Source organism: Diabrotica undecimpunctata, chromosome 5 (genome assembly GCF_040954645.1).
Source record: "Diabrotica undecimpunctata isolate CICGRU chromosome 5, icDiaUnde3, whole genome shotgun sequence".
NCBI classification, from domain to species: Eukaryota; Metazoa; Arthropoda; class Insecta; order Coleoptera; family Chrysomelidae; genus Diabrotica; species Diabrotica undecimpunctata.
This window is the reverse complement of record NC_092807.1, coordinates 98783385-98806328: the sequence shown is the minus strand read 5'-3', so window position 1 is coordinate 98806328 and position 22944 is coordinate 98783385. Positions and strand designations below refer to the sequence as shown.

Here is a 22944-nt window from a genome sequence, read left to right as displayed (position 1 = left end):
GGAATTATTTCCATTCAAAATAACTTTCATCAATATAAATTGGTAAGTTTTTTCACTTTATTATATTAGAAAGACATTTTTATAGCAATTATAGTATCAATTTTGTGTCTAACCCCAAATTATGATTTTTAGGGTACAAATTAATTTCCATATATACAAAAAGTATGATGTCAAATTGATTCAAAATAATGAAATCTACCATCTACCATTTAACAAATCAAGTCTATTGAATAAAATGGATATATCAGTAAGTTATTAGTGTTATTATATTTGTGTTAAAGGTATAGAAAATATTATTCAATCTCTTCATGATATTGAAAAATGTCGTTGATATGAAATATGCCTCTTAGTCTGTTCTCTGCATCTATTAACACATAACTATTTAGTCCATTCTGATTTTCAATTGTATATGGACCTTCAAACATTGGTTGTAATTTCTTACAACGTTTTCTTTAACATTACTTTTTCTAAGTGAACGAATTAACACTTGGTCTCCTTTTTGAAATGTGATTGGTTTTTTTTATATTTCGATTTTGTCTTCTGATATATTTTTCAGCTTTCCTCCTAATTCGGTTATTCACTTTCTGCATTACTTGTTCTAACATATCCTGTTTATATTCACTAATCCACTTTCTGTTTCCTATATGGCCAAACATTAAATATTCTGGTACTTCCTCTGTATTCAAATTATGTGTATTATTCAAAAATATTCTACTTGTGGTATATGTTGCTGCCAAGTTTCATGTTGGTTTTGGCACAGTATCCTTAAATATTTTATAACTTCTTTAATATATCTTTCTGCAGGATTTGCCTGAGGATGTCTGATACTTGTAAAATGAATGTTGATTCCCTTTTTCTCACAAAATGTCCGAAATTTTTGGTTGTTAAAATATGTAGCATTATCTATTATGCAATTTCTAAATGGTCCTATTTCTTCGAAAAATTGATTAATATATAATTTTAATGTTTTAACATTTGTTCTAGAGCAGGGATATAGTTTAATAAATTTTGTATATAAATCAACTATCACTAGTATATGCTTTTTTCCTGTTGGACTGAGAACTAAATTTGAAATAAAATCCATGGAAACTGTATTTAGTTTTTCATATACAACATTAGATTTATATGTGTTCTGGTTTTTGAAATTCTTTTCTTTGTTTAGTTGACATATTGGGCATTGGGTAGTAATTTCTTTTGCTATACTTATGTCATTCTTTGCAAAATAATTGTTCCTAAATAGCATCCATAGCTTTCTTGAACCAATATGCATATAATCGTTATGTAAATTTTTCAATATTTTCTTTGCTAAAGTTCTAGTTATTACATATACTTCTATGCCATTTATTATTTTATAATTTACTCCATCTTTCCTAAGGACTTTTTGTTTTTCACTCAAATTGATCTGATCTCTTATAATTTCTTCTTTAGAATATAATCCAGTACTTTCTACTAATTGATTTAATCCAATTTTTATTGTTCGCTGCCCTTTTTGTGATGTATTTTCTAACCTTGATAAAGCATCTGCCACTATATTGGATTTTCCAGAAATGTATTTGATTTCAAAGCAGTATTCACTAAGTATTAGACTCCACCGATGTATTCTACTGTTTCCATATTTGTTATTTAATATAGACGTTAAAGCTTGGTGATCTGTTTCTATTGTAAATTCATTACCCAACAAATAAAATCTTAATTTTGTGACACAGTGTATTATACTTGCTAGTTCTAATTCTGAAACTGAGTAACCCTTTTCATGTGGCTTTGTAATTCTTGAAATGAATTGTATTGGGTATTCGACCCCATCATGTATTTGTAATAATACCTCTGATAATCTCTCTATTGATGCATCTGTTCTTAATATGAATGGCTGTGTGTAGTCAGGATAGTATATTTTCAAATTTGACAGAAAAATGTTTTTAATTTCTTGGAATGCTAGTTCTCTTCTCTGATCCCATCTCCATTTTACACCTTTTCTCAGTAGTTCAAGTAATGGAATTTCTTTTATACTTAGATCTGGTATCATCCTTTTATAATAATTAATTATTCCAATAAATCCTCTTAAAGTTCTTAAATTGTGTGGTGTTTTATATTCCTGAATGACTTGTGTCCGTTCTGGATCCATTTCGATTCCCTTAGTGTTAAGTTTATAACCTAGATATATGACTTCTTTTGAAAAAATGTACATTTTTCTTGATTTATTTTTAGTCCAACTTTGTCTAATCTATTTATTATAATTTTTAGGTGTTTCTCATGATCTTCAGCCGTTTTAGAAAAAATTAATATATCATCAATGTAGTGAATTACAAAATGTTCATATTGATCCAAAATATCATGAAGACATCTACATAGAGCACTGCAAGATGATTGAAGTCCAAATGGTACTACTTTGAATTGATATACTACTCCATCTATCTGAAATCCTGTATACTGTCTACTCTTTCTTTCTAGAGGTATTAACCAAAAGCTATGCTGTAAATCAATTTTAGTGAAAAATGACATTCCTGTAATTCTTCCTAGTATTCCATCTATACTCATTGGTGCTTCAAATTGCTTTTCAGTGATCTTGTTAATATTCCTTGCATCCAAACATAACCTGATTTCACCTGATCTTTTACGCACTACTACTATAGGGTTAATAAAACGTGTGTCTGCCTTCTCAATGATCCCATCTTCTAACATATTATTAATTGTTTTGTTTACTTCTTCTCTGTATTTATATGGTATTGGGTATGATTTTGTTTTAAAATCTTTTTCCTCCTTAACTCTTATACTATGGATATAATTCTGTGCAATTCCATTTTCTTTATTGACAAGTCCCTTGTGTTGCTGCAATATGGAAATGACTATTGATTTATATTCTTCAGGGCAATTTAAAACTTTCATTATATCTTCTTCTTTACAAATAAAATTATTCTTCATTATGTACTCATTATTCCTTGCTTCCAATTTTACGCACTCCGCCTCGTAGGCATCCATCTGCTTAAAATTTCCATTCCTTAAATATTCACTACAATAATTATTCTTTACATTCTTTTGGGACATTTCCCTATCATCAAAATACATTTCTTCTTCATAAACATCATTATTTTCTTTTAATAATATCCTATCAACTCTTATTCCTTCTTCCACCTCATCTTTCTGCATAAATTTAATTATTTGCCCTTCCAAAGTTACCATTTTTTCTTCAAAATCTATCTTTACTTTCTTCTTTTCCAATTCATCATTTCCCATTAATATATCAACACATAAATCCTTGACAATAAATCCTTGCATATTAATTTCTTTATTAAGAATATTAATTTTAAAATTGGCTAGTTTATCAATTTCACCCAACTTCTTATTATTTGCACCAATAATTTTAATTTTTGAATCTTTATTATATCTGATAGTTTTAATGTATTAAAAATAAAATTCTCCGAGACTAAAGTACTTTCTGAACCAGTATCTATCATAATCTTAATCATTTTATTTTTGGCCAAAGCATTTATATAAATTAAATTAATAGATTCAATAATTTTATCTTCATCTAAAGAAATAAATTCAGAAGGTTTTTCATAATAGCAATGGCCTAACTTGTAATTCAGAAAGTTTACTGCACAAAATTTTGATTATTAGAATTGTCAGATTGTATCTGACCACTTGGATCTGATGTCCTATGTCTTTCCCTACTATGACTTCTACTCACATTTTCCTGCCTTGTACTATTTTGTTCCCTGTCTTCGCAGCTTCTATTCCTTCGAACACAATTTACCTGTCTGTTATAGTTAGGTCGCTCTGTATTTCTTCTATTATTAAAATCTTGTCTATTATTATTAGTACTGTCATTAAAATGTTGTCTATTATAATTAGTATTATTATTAAAATTTTGTCTATTATAACTTGTATTATTATTAAAGTTCTGTCTATTTGGATTACTGTTATTATTATTAAAATTTTGTAAATTATTACCATACCTAGTATTAATGTTATATGATTGTCTATATTGTTGAATATCATTTTTATTATATTGAAAGTTATTATTGTTTTTTCTGTTGTTATTATTACTTGTCATATTGCCTCTTTGTATTCTTTGAATAAAATTAATAAAACTATCTATTGTTTGAATATTTTGTACAGTTACTGTTTGGACAACATCAGCATCAAAATGTCTAGATACATTTAAGACTGTTTCATCCTCTCTAAGTGGTGGTTCTAAATATTTTGCAACTGTTATCAGTTTTAATGCATAATCTACCATATTTGATTTTAAATTGTGATTATACTTTCCAAAATATAGAATTTCTCTAAACTTGGCTTGCTCTAATTCACCCCAATAATAATTTAAAAATTTATTTTCAAATGTTTGAAAATTATCTAAATCATTCTCAATACTAGCAAACCAAGTTGCTGCATTGTCATTTAATGTCACTCTAATATAATCTTTAATATCATTAATATTATTCACAAATCTTAATTTATGTTTTAAACTATTTATGTATACTCTAGGATGCAAATTTTTTATATTACCAGAGAATTTAATCCCAGTCTCATTTGTTAAATTTAAGTAAGGTCTCCCTATGTCTCTCATTTGTGAAATATCATCTATTCTCTGTTCCACATTTCTTATTTGATTACAATTTATTTGGATATTTTGTTGTATATCGTCTAATTTTTCTTCTGTGTTTCTCCTGTCTTCGTTAATTTTTACTTCTAAGTTACATTTCTGTAACTCTATTTTCTGTTCTATATCTATCTTATTATCTTGAATAATCCTCTTTACTTCATTCTTTACTCATTGTCTATCCTTTTCTTGTAGTCATTCCGTATACTTTTTATTTCATTTGCTACTTTTTTCTCTGCAGCTTCAAGTTTTTTATCCATTTGTTTTTCTATTTGCTTTACAATTTTATTATTATTATCTTCTATTTTCTTTTCTAATTTTCTATAATTCTCTTCCATTTTTTTCGTGTTCTCTTCCATTTTTTTCGTATTCTCTTCCATTTTCTTCGTATTCTCTTCCATTTTCTGTTCCATTTTTTTCATGTCTTCTTTGACTTCTTTTGAATTCTCTTCTATTGTCTTGTTCATCTGCATCATTAATGACATCAAAGCTGCCATATTGACATTTTCCTCTCTTTCTGGATTCATTTCTGCAGTATCTTGTGGAACTTGAACTAAACTCTCCTCTTGTATAGGTTGTGTTTCTACTTCTACATATTCTTCATTCTTTTTGCTTCTTGTACCTTTCTTTCCTTGAGACATTTTGAGACTTTACTTGTTCAAATATAATTAAAAATAAAATCTATAATTTTTTCTTTCTAATGAAAATTAATTTAATTATATGAGAGCACTTATCTTCCCAAACTAATTCTTTTAAATAGAGAGCCACCGCGTTGGGTGCCAAATTGTTATGATGTGTTTTTTGTTTGAATGATGAGCAATGAGTATTTTTAATAATATAATATATAGGGTTTTTATCGCGGTTCTCAAAGAATTAGTTTGTAAGTACTTTTTTAAATTATCTTTATTATAACTATTATGAAACACACATATATATCTAACCTAGCCAATGTAAATTTAAAATAAACTATCTTTAAATTGATATTCTTATAAAACTAATTAAATTCTATAGACAATGTAAAATTTAAACAAACTATCTTCAAAATTGAAATTGTTATGACACTAACTAAATTATATTAACAAAATTTTGTACCTTTCTTTCACTGAATGCCTAAATGAACTGTTTTCCACTATATATATTCTAATCACCACTGAAAGTCTTCGTACTTCGGTTATCCTTGTTTTTGTGAAATTTCTTTTTCCAATTATCAGCTTCTACCAATTTAAGATATATTTTTCTTCACCAGCATTTATACACCACCAAACAAACCAGCAAACAGCATTTATATTTATTCTTCTTTTCAATATACCAATATCCAATTATTATAAGTTGATTTATACTAATCTCCAACCATAATATAATTTAATTTCTTCCAATATACTTTTTTTTAATCTTCAATAATTATTTGTGTATAATTATAAATGTGCATTAAATTATATGCATAATTTTTAATCTTCATTTAACTCACTATATTAAACAATTGGACTATTTGTACTTGATTCACTGACTCCAACTAACTTTCATATTTCTTACTAAACTTTTCTGACTGAATTCTTGAAATTCTGAACAATTTACTTCACTACTAACTTTCATAATAAAACTGGCCTGACTTCTGAAAAAAAACTTCAAAAACTGCCATCTTGAATCCAAATCACGGGTATTTATATCCTTTTTTCTATTCCAGAACCATCTGGTAAGAGATCATGTTCCAATCGTTCTATTAACTTCTATATAGATGTTCTCGAAAAAATATCTGTTCGATCCACCGCCATAATCATTATATCGAGAATGTTCGACTGTAAACAATGGTCATCTCCGCTGATCCAGAGAATTCCATTCTTTTCTATTAATAATTTTGTTTACATTTAGGCTTTTCAGATCAGAATAAACATTCAAATTAGTAACTAACACTCTAATTTAATAAAATACACATTTCAAACAATATAACCCCACTTATATTCGTAAAATTCTTAAAATGACACTTAGGAATGGAGGGTATAGTGTGTTGCCTAGTCACATGGCTCACTTAAAAATATCTACAAAATCATAACTACTAAAATACAACTTTTTACAATTATTATATGCTAATTTCTTAAAATGCCCTCACATAAATATTTTTTTATTCTCTATTATATAACTTATTTAAAACAACCAAATATCTAATATTATGTAGTATATAACTTATAAATTATTTTCTATAAACCCTAATCGTATCAATATATATATATATATATATATATATATATATATATATATATATATATATATATATATATATATATATATATTTATATATATATATATATATATATATATATATATATATATATATCTTTGAGATAAGATAATATCTATAAAGAAATTTATAGTGTATTTTTATGTATGAGAGAGTAATAAAACAATAAATTATGTATGCAAATCCCTAAACTGTTGATACGGGTGACTCAATGAAAAACAGATATTTGTCAACAAGTTTACAGAAGTATATAGGAAAACAATTTTAAATTGAGTATGACCACCAGGTATAAAGGTTGGAGCAGAATAGTAAATAAAACGTTTTATTTTATCTATTTGCAAAATAAAGTTTAATTCTTTGCCTATTTGCAAAATAAAGTTTAATTCTTTAGATAAAATAAAACGTTTTATTTTATCTGAAATGAGTGCATTCCACGAAGTAAGGGTTTCAACAATCAAACATTTAATTCTTCAATTCCAGGAATCTACGACAGTAATTGACTAGATAATTACCTTCTAAACTTATTCCACAGAAAATGTGATAGTGGGTTTTTCCATTTTGTATATAGGAAGGTCCAAGTGGCGTATTCAAAATTCTTAACAGTTCACTAAAAGTAGGTACTTCAGTTGCAAGGTGCAGTTTATTGTGTATACTTGTGTTATGGAAAATTTGGAAGTGCCGTGTAAACGCCGAAAAATTGGTCCTCTAACAGTTAATGAAAAAACATTAATATTTAATTGTTTTAAATCATTTACAGACAAACGTTTATATGAAAGTGTTGATGAGACCGTTGAGTTAGTTAGCAGTACACTTGGTGTTGGGAAATCTACGATTTACAGAGTTATTAAAGAAGAGAAATGTGGTAGTTTTCAAATGCCACGTAACGCTCCAGGGAAACCAAAATTTCAAATAGAATATCATTTTAAAGAAGGACTTCGACGGAAAGTGCATGAATTCTTCTTTAGACAAGAATTTCCAACATTGGATAAAGTTCTTGTCTCAGTTCGAGATGATAAGGATTACCCAGAAATGAGTCGAAGTACGTTATGGAAACTTTTAAAAGAAATAGGCTTCCGCTGGAAAAAGAATCCCAGAAAGTCTATTTTATTAGAAAGAAGCGATATTGTCATATGGAGAAGACATTTTCTAAGAACCATAAAGGAAATGAGAAACCAAAAAAGAAAAATATTTTATCTTGATGAAACATGGATCAACGAGGGTCATACACCAAATAAATTTTGGCAGGATGAAACTGTTACAAGTCAAAGGCACGCTTTTGTAAATAACTTATCTACTGGTTTAAACCCACCATCAGGAAAGGGACGCAGGCTGATAATAGTACACATTGGCGGTTCAGACGGTTTTGTTGAAGGTGGTTTATTAACTTTTGAATCAACTCGTACCGGTGACTACCATAAAGACATGAACGCTAATGTCTTTTAAGAATGGTTCGAACAAATGATAGATCTTCTTTCTAAGAACTGTGTAATAGTAATGGATAATGCAAGTTATCACTCCAGACTTATAGAAGGACTGCCCACAACCAAGTGGTTAAAAAAAGACTTGCAGAATTGGCTGAGTTCAAAAAATATTACGTACCATCCCGGATCTATAAGAAAGGAACTTTATTCGTGTGTGCCCTCCATAAAGAAAAATTTAAAAAATACGAAATTGATGAAATTGCCAAAAATCGTGGAATGACAGTACTTAGATCCCCACCATATCATTGTGAATTAAACCCGATTGAACTGGTATGGGCACAGATAAAGAGTGAAGTTTCAAGAAAAAATACCACTTTTAAAATTCATGATGTTAAACAGTTGTGTTTGGAGGCCGTAAATAATGTAAAACCTGAAAACTGGGAAAAGGCAGTAAATCACACTATTAAAGAAGAGGAAAAAATGTGGAAGCTGGACAATATTACTGATAAAATGATCGAGCCAGTTATTATAAATCTTGGTTCTGAAAGTTCATCTTCTGAATCTGATTTGGATTTGTAACAAGTAGCTGTAAGTTTTATATTATTATTTTTATTCATCTATTTAACATACCTTAGACGGTTTTAAAAACTCTTTTTCTCTTTTGTAATTCTTAAAAATTAAAAAAAATGTGAATTTTTTAAAACCCTTTTTAATGTAGGCCAGTCAGTTCTAATATAGTGTGTGATAAAACTTCTTTAGGTCACTTTTGTTTACATACACATAACACTTTATAACACTGAAATAATTCATTTATTTTTTACAATTATTCAAAGTAATTTTTCAATTAATCTTGAGCACGCCCATGGAGTGGTCGGAGCTACCAGTTAAAATTATGCTAATTACTCTCTCGTTCATAAAAATAAACTATAATCTTTGCAGATAAGTTAAATAGTATAGTAAACTCTTAAATATTGGGGAAATCTGTAAGAAAGACTTTAATAATTATCAATTGTTTCACCGAACGTTTTCGCCAAAGATAATTAATTTGGCTTCTTCAGGGCTGAAAGAAAAAAAATTATAATCAGCTACCATATATCATCTATTTAAAAACACTGGAGATCTAAAATGTTATTTTATTGAGATATTAACTACAATCCTTCATAAGAGGGCTTATAGGAAGATCGAATGATTTTTTTTTTCGAATAGAGACATAATCCCAGTCTTCTTTTTTCATTTATTTTTGGTTTTTCGGAATATGCTGTTAATATTACTTTGAAATCCAAATCCTTTGAGATCCAAATGAATCTGTACATTCTACTTTTCAGTTGTTAAATGAATAATGCTCAAGTCTCGAAATTTATTAATCCCTTGTGGAATCGCATCAGGCAATGACTTAAGTTCAAAAAGTCCTCATAACTCATTTCGAAAACTTGGATCTTTTTTTACCTATTTTTATTCCTCTCATGCGTGAAAAGTACTGATCAGGATGGAAAATTGGTGATGCTTTTCGAAACAGCTTTACTTTCTTTTTAATGAGTGAATGAGCTAAATCTTCTTTATTTTGGGTATGGCCCTTTATGAGAAATTTATGGGTTATAGCATTTAAATACGATAAGGTATCGACCGCATATTTATATGAGTTATACATTGGATAGTTTTTGTGTTACCCACAACAGTTGTCTATGTAAAATATTACATCAGGTTGTTGACCTTTTGCATTTAAACTTTGTAGATAATTATAAATGCACGTTTCAATTTCATTTACTCTACGTTGGCATTCCTCTTCATGCCACTCGAAGCAGCTTATCTCATTATTTTTTAAGTCATATACTGTAAAGTTGTATACAAAGAGCTTTGACACGTACTAAAATCCTGACTCATCGTCCTGTGGGCATGGAAGGATTGTTTGTAAGTCATAATCAGCTACATGCACATTTTCGCCACTTTTTCTGTTTATTTTTATTTCTGTTCGTACTAAATCCTTTTCGTGTTACTCGTATAAGGCCTTTAACGCTTCCTTTTCTTCTCTAATGCAATTTTCGTAGCTAACGCACTGCTCACATTTGTGTTTCTTGTGGACAAAAAAGGAAATGTTAAATTCCGTTTTAAAAATAGTATTATACATTAGGTAATTTGCAAATGTCTTCCCCTCTTCTTTAATTTCGCCACAAAATCCCTGTGTAAGTCCGCTACAGTTTTTTCACCACAGATGAATTCCCTTGTTAAATATTTTTGGCAGTAGTGGCTTTCAATCCGAGGGATAGATTGTATGTGTTCCCTGACTCCTTCCTCTACCCTCTCTTCAACACTGCGAGTATAATTTCTGTGCTTTCCACGTTTCTCACCCTCTATATCTCTACCTGAAGATGTTTTTGACATTTTGCTAATAACAGTTCTTATTGGCCAATCATTAATGCCAAGAGTGTTTCGAAAGAAAGGTTTACATACACGTAGCTTTTCACCGTTCTTCTTGTAATAAAAATAGCCGTACATTAAAAATTAATATAACAATTCCAGTGATCGCGGTGGACAAACAGTTGATCCTCCTCTGCCTTTTTACTCAGTCGGAGATTTAATATTCAGACGATTAATTATACGAGCACTGTGATGATTTGCCCAGTTAAACCCATGGCAGTGAGATAGAACAAATCCAGGAATATATCTACCTAGGCCAAATCCTGAAACTTGACAAAGAGAACCAAAGTGCGGAAATTACTAGAAGAGCAAGACTAGCATGGGCAGGATTTGGAAAACTTAGTTGGATGCTTAAGAACCGCAAAATACTCCAATACTTGAGGAGCAAAGTGTTCAACCAATGCATCCTTCCTATCATGACATATGGATGTCTAACCTGGACCCTAACCAAGGCAAACATGAATAAACTTCATAAACTAGCCACAACAGAAAGAACAATGGAAAGAGCAATGTTAGGTATACGACTGACAAAGTCGAGGACATAACAACAAAAATTGCCAAACTTAAATGGAGCTTCGCGAGCCACACTGCTAGACAAAAAGACCAACGTTGGAATACTACAATACAACATTGGAGACCTAACGAAAGTAAACGACCAAGAGGAAGATTACGGATTAGATGAGTTGATGACATTAAAAGAATAGCCGGAACAAATTGGAAATATGTTGCTCAGGATAGAGACCGATGGAAGGAGTTGGGAGAGGCCTATGTCCAAACATGGACGACAGAAGGCTAAGAAGAAGAAGAAGTGATGAATTCCACCACCATTGTTTAAAAACCACATCTTCTTCTTCTTCTTTAGTGCCTTATCCGGTCCGGATGTTGGCGATCATCAAGGCTATCATGGTTTTGTTGACTGCTCTGCGAAACAGCTCCGCTGAGGTCATCCCAAACCATTGTCGGAGATTTTTCAACCACGAGATACGACGGCGTCCCGGTCATCTTCTGCCAAATACTTTATCCTGCATAACAAGTTGAAGAATTCGATATTTTTCTTCGTTCCGCATCACGTGGCCGAGGTACTCAAGCTTACGTTGTTTAATTAAATTAAGCACTTCTTTTTCTTTTGTCATGCGCTGTAGGACCTCAACGTTGGTGACATGGTCCACATAAGATATTTTTAGTATCCTTCTGTATATCCACATCTCGAAGGCTTCGATTCGTTTTTCAGTGGCTTGCGTCAGTGTCCAGGCTTCAACTCCATATAGTAACACTGGAAGAACGTAGCACCTCACTATCCGCATCTTGGTTCCCAAACTGAGATCACTGCAGCACAGCAAGGATCTCAACTTAATAAAAGTAGACCGTGCCATTTCAATTCTGGATCTAATCTCTTGAGCGTAGTCCCATTGTACGTTGAGGGTAGTTCCGAGGTAAGTGAATCTGTCGACTCTCTGGATCTCTTCGCTACCTGCCATTAGTGCCCCGGGATCTAAATTTGTACGGCTGACAACCATGAATTTAGTTTTTCTTAATATTAAGGTTCAGTCCGTATGTTACGCTCACAGTTCGCACTCGGTCTAGTAAGGCCTGCAGATCGTTTAGGCTGGTTGCTAGTAACACAGTGTCATCGGCGTAGCGGATATTATTGATGTATTCACCGTTCACTCGGATTCCCATGTCTAGGTTTGTGAGGGCTTCATTAAACATCTCCTCAGAGTATATATTGAAAAGAGTCGGCGATAGCACACATCCTTGCCTTACTCCTCGCATGATCTTCACTTGGTCGGTCAGCTGGTCTTCGACCTTGAATTGAGCACGCTGGTTCCAGTATAAATTCATGATGATCCGAATGTCCTTCTCATCCAATCCTACTCTTTGTAGTGCGGTGACCATCTTCTGGTGCTGACAACGGTCAAATGCCTTGGCGTAGTCAATAAAACAAATATAGACATCACAACTGACATCGCGGCATCTCTGAAGTAGGACTTGTAAGGTGAAAAGTGCTTCACGTGTACCCATAGAATTGCGGAATCCGAATTGCATTTCACCGACATTTTCTTCGCATTTCTTGTAAATTCTGGCATGTATGATTTTAAGAAAAATTTTAAGTGCATGACTCATAAGACTGATAGTTCGGAAATCTTCGCACGTTTTCGCAGATCGTTTTTTTGGTAGCGTTACAAATGTTGACAATAGCCATTCCTCTGGAATATTACCTGAATCGTATATGGCGTTGAACAGTTCAGTTAACTCCTTCGTGCTCACTTCACTCATCACCTTAATAAGTTCCTGTAGCCTTACCATTCTTAGACTGTTTTAAAGCAGCCTTTACCTCGCTTTCTAGAATTGACGGCCTTGTCATGCAATTTATTTCCGGAAGGTTGCCGCGGTCGTCCCAGAAAAGTTCTTCGATATATATTTTCCAGGTAACCAACTTCTCATTCACTGTCGTCGCCAGTGTCGACGACACCACATCGTTTGTCGAATATTTTTTTAAGCCCGCTTCTCTATTCGGATTTCTGAATATAGGCCTCTCCTAATTCTCGCTATTCATCTCTGTTGTTTGTAAGTCGTTTCCACATTGGCCTTGCAGTTCTTTTAATATCGTCGCTCCATCGCATTTGCGGTCTTCCTCGTGGTCTTTTGGCTTCATATGGCGCATATTAGGTAGATCATTTTGTAGTAGTAATGTGGACCGTGGATAATTGTGGAGGGCAATCATATTGGAAGAAGGGGCTCAAGGAGAGGCAGCACACAAAAGGGAGGATTCTGAAGAAGTGGAGGCTGAAGAAGAAAGTGAATTTTCAAGGGGTTCCCAAAGTGGTAGTGAGAATAATGGGAGATACTTTTAAGATAAAGACAAATCAAGGTGGTTCAAGCTTCCAAAAAACAAACAAGTGACAAAAAAGGTCGGACAATCTAATTACATATTTACCTGATGTAAAAGGAATAGCACGAGAAAAGCAGAGTGTTCTTGATTGTTGGTTGTTATTCTTTACAGAAAAAATGGTAGGTGACATTGTTGACTATACAAATGTAAAATTAGCGACGAAACTCCTACGGTACGATGCACGACATCAGTATTTAGTCAAAGATACTGACAAAATAGATATCCAAGCTTTTAGAGGCCTGCTCTATTTGACGGGACTTTACAAGTCAAACCGACAAAATATTTCAGATCTTTGGAATACTGATGGCAGCGGTATTGATCTCATTCGAACAACAATGTCACAACAAAGATATTCAACATTTTGTTGCAACGTTTGCGATTCGACAATGTGCAAAATAGAACGAAAACAGATCGACAAATTGGCAGCAAATAGAGGTATATTTGATTAAGTCGTTGTCAACTGTAAGACACACTATGTACCAAGTCAACATCTTACAATAGACGAAAAACTGGAATCGTTCAGGGGACGTGTGTCATTTCTTCAATACATACTGAATAAGCCAGCGAGGTATGGCTTAAAAGTATTTGCGCTAGTGGATGTCAAAACTTACTATTGTCTAAATACGGAAGTTTACGTCGGCACACAGCCAGAAGGACCTTTCCGACAAAGTAAAAATCCGCAATACATAGTTGAGCGTTTGATTGGGCCAGTTTTTGGTACTAAACGTAATATTATTTTCGATAACTGGTTTACCAGTTATCCGCTCATGATCAATCTACTTCAGACTCATCATCTTACATCGGTTGGGACAGTTAGGAAGAACAAAAAAGCAAATTCCAACAGCTGTCTCATGTGTGACAAAAAAGTCAAAAAAAGTAATCCTCTTTTCTACATTGCATCATGATGATACTGTAATTGAAGAAACTGATGAAAAGAAATAGTCGTCGTTGGACTTTGACACTATTTTTTTCGTTTTTGAATACATCTGGAGTAAATGCTCAAGTTTTATATATAACAAATACAAAAAACGATAAATTAAAAAGACGAATTTTTTTGTAAGAACTGGGTGTGCAGCTGATTTCTGAGTTTCGAAACCAACGAAGACAAAACCCTTCCTTGCATCGACCACTACGTGATAATCAGCAACCAGAGGTACATCAGTTGGGACCTAAGTGACGTAGGACAAGCAGTAAATGTTCTGTTTGTCCAAGAAATAAAGATGGACAGACTTTTTACTAATTCATGCGATGTGATACTCCAATGTTTTTTTAACACGCAATAATGACGTGTTCAAATTGCGACAATTTTGAGGAGTCGTAACTTTTTTATTTTTCAATGTATTTTGGCGAACATTTTTTATATATAGTTTGTAAAATCTTAGGCTATAAGTTCATTTAGAGTTGTGTGATCAATAAAATTTTTCATATTTGAGTGTATTATTGTTCGCTCGTATTTTTTGACTAGCACAATTGCAATATGTTGGATAAATGATGTTTACAATGTAAATATACGACTTTTACAGTACCATATTTATTTTATTTGCATTATAAATAAGTAAAAAACTAAGATTAACCATTTTAAGTGATTAAATTTAAAAATTTTAACTTCCTGCGTCAGTTTAGTTTGGGGTATGACAGACCCCGGAACACCTCTCGTGCTAATTTATCTAGGCCCACTAACGCAGGTTTAAGTGCAATAAATCGGTAACTCAATAAGAATACAGAAATTTGGCGTGAATAATTGGGTAATTTAGATTTTTTAAGCGTAAGTGATATACTCACAGCTCATAATGATGTACGTTATTCGTTGCATGATTACCTACTAATTTCTACGAATACCAAACTGAAGTTGATTTTTTTATTCTTCAAAACTATTAAAATGATTAAAATGTCCATACCGAAAAGATTATATTTTTGATTTATTGACTTATTCACAGATGGTACAGATATATAAACCATGCTATCAATAATTTTTGTAGTATAGTATCGAACCATTTAACCTCATTTTCTATTTTTAAAATATCGACCGCTAATTGTTTACTATTTGCAATCAACAAAACACTTTGTTTGGTTTTATTGCGAAAATAATTTATTACAGCTTTTGTGTCCGGACTTTCCTTTTCCAACCACTTGGGTATTATTCATTGTTATGCCGCTATAGTTTTTTCCTTTTATGGTGTTTCTGAATGGTCGATTGCCTGGTTCTTGTAAAGTTTGAATACCCGTTTGAAGTTTCAATTGTATGGTATAAACACTAACTGATTGTTTATTTAGCATCTTTATAGTAATCTACTTATTTGTTAAGATTAATTTATTCTGGAAAATAAAGAGTTTGCCACTCATAAGAATCCACTCTGATCTTTAACAACATTAATTGGATCTTGTGAAAAACTGCTAAAGTTTATTCGTTTAGCAAATTTCCATCTGTAAACATAAGTACGTGTTGATATTCGCCGTCTCATTCGTCAATAGGCTATTAAATATAATTTATTGCCTTAAGCCAGACAGATTCTCATGTTACAGATCCAAACTTGCCAGCATGTTTAAATTCAAATTGTATGGTGTTGATTTTTAAGTTAATATATTGTGTTATATTTATGTTATAGTTATTGTTAAGTTATTTACTGGTCGTGTTATTTTTTAGAGTTTAGTTTAATTGTGATATAATGATTAAATTTCAAGAAATTTTTACACTAATAGTTTCAAAAGTAAATATTTTTAAAAATCATATGATTCACATCAGTACGACCCCGTTTGGCTTCCACGTGCTTCTACTGAAAATTGGGAATTTGTAAAATGAATACGGTTTATAACATATCGATTTTTATTCCAACGAAGATATTTTTCAATGCTATAGATGTCTGTAAAGACTTGGCACATTAATTGCGAAAGAAACATGCGGCAAGAAAAAACACCAAATATAAACACGAGAAGAAGCGAATGGTGGACAAAAGACGTAATAAATTTAATCTACCTGTAACAAAAAATACAATTTAAGTTTGTCCCTTTAAATGTTTCTTAAATTTACATATAAACAGTTTAAACTGATAATTAAAAGCCGAATTAAAAATCGGCTTTTCTAAGTAAACATTTTGAAAGAAAAGTGTGTAGTTATCTATTATTATAATAAGCCTATTGATTGGTTATAGCCGAATAGAGGCATATATTTAAACACCATAATATACATCGTTCTTTATAAATTAAGAAACAATAGTCGTCTTCTAACTAGTGTCTATAGTTTTGTGAATAATAATTGTGGAAAATTTAATATGGCAAATAACCTTGCGAACGGTCTTCGTTTACGTGGAAAACGGACTCTTGTATACCAAAATTTTGAGTTTGTTCAAAATCAGGTAATAAAATCTGGAGTTGTGTATTGGAAATATAGGAACAGACATAATTACTAGTGCAAAGCAATTGTGCATACAAAACGTGACGATATATCAAATGCAATGAAAGATATGCACGTATTGTAGAACCTTTCGCAGCAGGTGCAAGAAAGATAGTAAAATAAATAAAAGTGTTTGGAAAAGTATGTAGTATTTATTTTCATATTTTACACTTAATATTTCTTTTACTGTACTGTAATATGATCTAATTTAATGATATATTCTAACTATATGCTAACCACATTTAGTCTGTTTTTAAGTTCAAAGAATTTGGCTTCTTTTGTTGTTTTGGAAATAATAATGTCGCCAGCACACACATAAACACTGTAAAGTATCATATTACTGTGACCATTAAGTTACTGTACACGAATTCTACTGTTGCCGGTCGCTAAGCCCCTCCTTTGAAGGCGTAGTAGACAGACCTACCACGTGTCGCTCGAAATAGATTTTAGACTTAGTGCTTGTTTCCTCTTTAACTAAGAAACATATTAACCAGTGCCGGATTAAATGCTATAAAAGATGGATTTTAAAAACAGTTTAAAAATGCATAAGTTTAATAGGCAAACTCGGGAAGTAATTTCGAATGTGGAAATTAGCTTAGGAGCGCCCCAAATTCCGTTCGACCGGCTGTATGAACGCGTTGTTGTGTCGTCTCCGGTGTAATTAATAAACGTATGAAAATGTGTTAGCAACTTGGTGCAAGTTTCCATGTTTATTAATTGTTCTAACTATTGCGCAATATGGTGTAGTATTGCGTAGTTAGCCGGTACGCTCTTATTGTGGCATTGTCTTGAAGAGACAATGCCTTTATGGTTTTATTGGTGGTGGAAATAAAACACAGTCTTTCTAAGAAGAAAAAAAACTCAGCTTCAGAGTCTTAGAAAGATTCAGAGCCCTTCGAGCAAAGTGCTCTAGGAAGCTACCCTACACGGGTAAAACCATGTGTTGACACTGACTGACTTGAGATCCGAAAATGTCCCATATTTAAAGATAAATTAACTTTTATATGAAACTTTTTCATTTCTCAGCCAATTAAATTTAATTATATGTTCCAGAAGGAAGGGCGATGAACATCGAAGTGCGTGATTGGTGGCACTTGATGACAGTTGCTGCTACAGGTGTACCGGAACGAAGTATTAGAAATATCGTAAAGGAAAAAAGTAAAATAAATGCTGGTAAAAGTTCGTCATTCCAGTCTCCGAAAAAACGTAGAAAAAAAATCCTAAAACTGATCTCGACGATGCCGATAATGCTTTATTAAGAAGAATTATAATAAATACATATACCACAGATAAAATTGTTCCCACGATGCAAATATTTGGAGATAATTTAAAGAAACCGGTTACTCAGGAGGTATGAATTCTTTACGACAAGTCGTCAAATCTATTGGTTTTCGATAGAGAAAAACGAAAACAAACAGAAATCTTTCTGAAAAACAAGATATTCGTCACTTAAGACTGTCATATTTACGTGCCATTAGAAGCTATATAAAGGAAAATAGGCCGATAGTGTATATGGACGAAACATACATCCACGCTTCCCACACAGTTGACACTTGCTGGAATGATGACTCAAATGAAGGACTTAAGAGGCCAATATCACAAGTACAACGTTTAATAATAGTACATGCTGGTGGAGAAAATAGATTCATAAAAAATGCAATGCACAACTAATTTTTAAATCAAATTCATTAACGGGAGATTATCATCACGAAATAAATTTTAAAAATTACAAAAAATGGTTAGTGGAAAAACTAATTCCCAATTTACCCACAAATTCTGTGCTTGTAATTGATAACGCCCCTGACAACAATGTGCAAGAAGACAAACCACCAAGTTCGAATACCAGAAAGAGTGAATTAATTCAGTGGTTAAGAGCAAAAAATATTTACTTCGATGACGATATGTTAAAACCATACTTGTATAATTTAATAAAAATGCACAAGCCGAGTTTTAAATTATATGTTATAGATGATCTTTTAAGTCATCATGGTCATAGTATTCTACGTTTGCCTCCTTACCACCTTGATCTAAACCCCATCGAATTGGTATGGTCTTCTCTGAACATATTGCACAAAAGAATCTATCATTTATTATAAAATTTGTGGAACAATTTTGTGAAGAGTTTTTTTCTGAATTTTCAGTCGAAGAATGGAAGAAACGATGCGATCATGCAAAAAAATGCGAAGAAGAGTTTTTAAAAGGAGAACCTCAATTTGACGAAGTTGTCGATAATTTAATTATAAATTTAGGTGAGATTTCGTACACTGAAACTGAAAATGAAGAAGAGGAAGATTAAAGTGATTTGGAGTAAAAGTTTAGTGTGTGTGTGTGTGTGTGTGTGTGTGTGTGTGTGTGTGTGTGTGTGTGTGTGTGTGTGTGTGTGTGTGTGCGCGCGTGTATTGTAATTATAAAACCGCAGGTTAGGCTACGCAAGAAAAAACAAGTAGAAAGAACGGTTACGATCCTATAAAATTTGTGCTGATCAAGTGTGTTTGTATCAGTATCTCAAGAACAGTTCAACTGATTATCAGATATGTATTTTTTACATTAATTTAAAGCATTTTTAATTTGTTTCTTGTTGTTTACATTACATAGAGTTTAATATTGATTTCGATAAAAGGAAATAATTAATCATTTTATAAAATACAACAAATTATGCCTTAATGGGCTTAATCCGTCCTATCATTTCAAAGCGAAGTTCGCGCGTACAATCTTTTATCTCTTTATTTCGAATACTTTCTCTGTCGCACTTTAAGTCAAGTTTGCGCATACAGACGTTGCTCCCACCGGCAACACTACGATCTTTTACCTGTAGATTATTGCCATTCAAAATCGCAATACAATAGAGTGATTTATTGGTATGCACTCGTCCCATAAACCACCTAACGGTCAGAAGGTTTCTGACCATCTCAAGACAACAATTCCTACCGAAACAGCGTACAATAAGCATGTCCAGTTTTACCGGTCTCGTCCTATTGAGCATCGGCGTCCCGGGCGTCGCAACGTGGTACCAATGCTACTCCACTGGCTACGAATACACCAATATTTCAAAAGGTGTGCCTATTCTTTTGGTACAAATTGGTGCCTCTAAAACTCATGTACACCCAAAATCTGGACAAAAAAACAAAGAGAGGTAGTCCTAGAAGATTTATACTTGATTGAAGAAAAATATCTTGGAAAAACTTTAAAAGTATGAACCGGGAAATTAAGTGAAAGAAGTAACTGAAAATAATAATGGAAAAACTGACAACGGTTAACAATTTTCTGACCTTAAAAAGCTTATCAAGAAGAAAAGAGTTTCCTGAAAAAATCAATATCAAGCCATCGCTTATTATTTATTTTGTACAATACAATTTATACTAATTAATTATTTATCAAAGATTTACTGTGGACTTTGGCCTAATAAACTACAAAACCGTACGGTAACTTATAAAATCAATAAGCTTAATTGACTATTTATATCGTAAAAACTAAGAATACTAAACTAAAATAAGGTCGTGTCATCTCTAGTGGAATATATAATTAACGATATTTCTCATTACCCATGCTCGAGATATTTTAGTTATTAACATGGCAGTAAAGTTAAAATACACGAGTTAATCACGAAGGTACACATTGTTTAATAAAAATTATTTACTGTCTTTAAACGAAACCTATAGATCAGGAAAGTAACGAACAGGCATCTAAGAACGGCTTTTAATAAATGTGGTGATAAAAATATGTAAAAAACAAAATATTCAAATATTTAAACGTCATTTCTTAATTATAAACAATTTATAAACACGGTAACATCGCTATTTGATTTTAAATGCTGAAGACCGGTTAATTATATGGAAAAGTGACACGAAATCCTTTAACCTTTGTGTCTATACCCAGGTACCTGGGTATCCTTGGTAATTGTTTTATCTGAATCATTGACGATAGTATAAATATTTTTATTCGAGCTTCTAGTTATTCCTAAAATTATTTAGAACAAAGAGATTTATAATAAAAACCAAAGAAAAAAATGCATATAATATATTAAAATAACCTGTCAAAGTTTTTACACCATTACGTCCACACCCGTGGCACCCGGGTAACACTAATGTTTATAAAATTATGAAGATCTGTCTAGTTTTTTTTTATAATAAAAGTGATATGGAAACGTAAATAAAAGTTACATTTTAAACACATTGTCCACACTTACGTATATTTACTGAGTGTTCGTTACATAGTGGACGATTACAAACATTACATGATTTTCGTGTCTTTCTTAGCCGCTTTTTCGCTAAAGACATACAAATGTAGCAGTTTCCAACAATTTTGAGGCGTCCAGTGGAATCTCGAAGTGGTAATGACTCTGCAGTATTACTTGAATCTGTAGGTAGAGGTTTTCCTAACATACACTCAATTCCTGACCTTGATGAAAAATTTCGGTATACATTTGGTACTTTAGATCTAGCAGAAATTGCAGGCATCACTAGTTGTTTCCCTAAGTCTTGTAGAAAAATTCTACGCTTACTGGTTTCAGTAGAACTCTGTGGATTATTCTCTGTATAAATTATATAGGTTGCTAGGCAAGCTACGTCTAGGATATTGTAAAAGAAGGCTACTGGCCAACGCAAAGTTCTGCGTTTAGTGAAATAATGAGAAACCATTTTGTCCATATTGTCTACGCCTCCTTCAGTTGTATTATAGAACTGAATTATTTCAGGTTTATTTTTTAGGCCACTTACATTATCGTTGTCATGCATTGTTGACAGCAAGATAACGCTTTTTTTCTTTTTTGGTACATATGAACAAATAGTAACACGATCTGCACTGAATCCGTGTAATGACGATTCAGGCTCACGCTCTGGCGAGGGCAACATTTCTTGTGGAATATATGGTTTGTTTCTTTTCAAAGTACCAACTAATGATAAATTTCAAGACAACAGAAGACGGGCTAGTGGAAGAGTTGTGAAAAAATTATCCAGTGTTATGTTTCGTCCAGAATTTTTGTATCGGTAACACAAATCTTTTACTACGCGTTCACCTTGATTAGTTTCACGTCCAGTCGAATTTTTTCCAGTATAAATTTGTCCAGTAAGTGGATACGAATTATTGGCGTCACAAACCCACCAAACCTTGATGCCATACTTGGCAGGTTTTGCTGGCATATATTGCGTGAAACGTGTCCTACCTCTAAAAGGAAATAACTGTTCATCCACAATAAGAGAATCCGACGGTACATAGTTACGACGTAAATTATCATTGAGAAGATGGAATATATCTGTAATAGCTGCAGCTTTATCATTTTGCAAACGTTCTGCACGTGTTTTGTCATTGTCAAACCATAAGAATCTGCTGATGCTCCAAAAGCGATTTATGCCCATACTTGCTCGGTACAAAGGATGAGAGTCTGTTTTCCATAAATCTTTCGAGGGCTCTGAATTTGAATGCCGTACTCCTGCTATAATAAGAATACCTAAGTATGCATCAAATTCTTCTGTTGTGAGTGACTTCCAAACATTTCGAGGTTTGTCGGGGTTTTCAACATTATACTTTTCACAAACGCTATTAGCTTTTCGATTGGTTTAGCGTATAATTATGTCACACATTACGTCACTGAAAACACATTTGAATGTATCTCTAATCGAAAGAGTTTTAGTAGAACGTACTGGGCCCGTTTTTTCACGCAAAAGGTTACGTTTCAGTGTTCGACTTTCAGTAAACGGTTTTCGTTGCCAAATCGTTTTATCTTTTGCAACCAGAACATCACTTTGGGAAGAACTTTCTTGAAAATCGTCAAAATCTTCATCACTACTATCGTCGCCGTCGGTATCGATTTCAATCTTATTATTGATATCAGTAAAAACGTCCTCTACGTCAAAAGCTTCATCTCCATCCGGTTTGCTTTGCGAAACATAGTCCTCATCTGATTCCTGGTTTTCGATATTTTTGTCTACTTCCTCATCTATATCGTCTATAAATTGTTGCAAGTACTTCTGTTGCTTTTCATACGTCATT

The 22944-nt window shown here is 32.3% G+C and overlaps 2 protein-coding genes across 3 annotated transcripts in view; both read left to right on the top strand.

Annotated features, from left to right (window-relative positions):
* LOC140441537 (uncharacterized) overlaps window positions 1–22944 on the top strand; it is a 464737-nt gene that overhangs the window by 330783 nt on the left and 111010 nt on the right. The window lies entirely within an intron of this gene.
* oys (lysophospholipid acyltransferase 6) overlaps window positions 5462–22944 on the top strand; it is a 312406-nt gene continuing 294923 nt past the window's right edge. The window contains exon 1 of the mRNA XM_072532326.1: window positions 5462–5480. The gene's annotated coding sequence lies outside the window, so the exon portion shown is untranslated. The remainder of the gene's footprint in view (window positions 5481–22944) is intronic.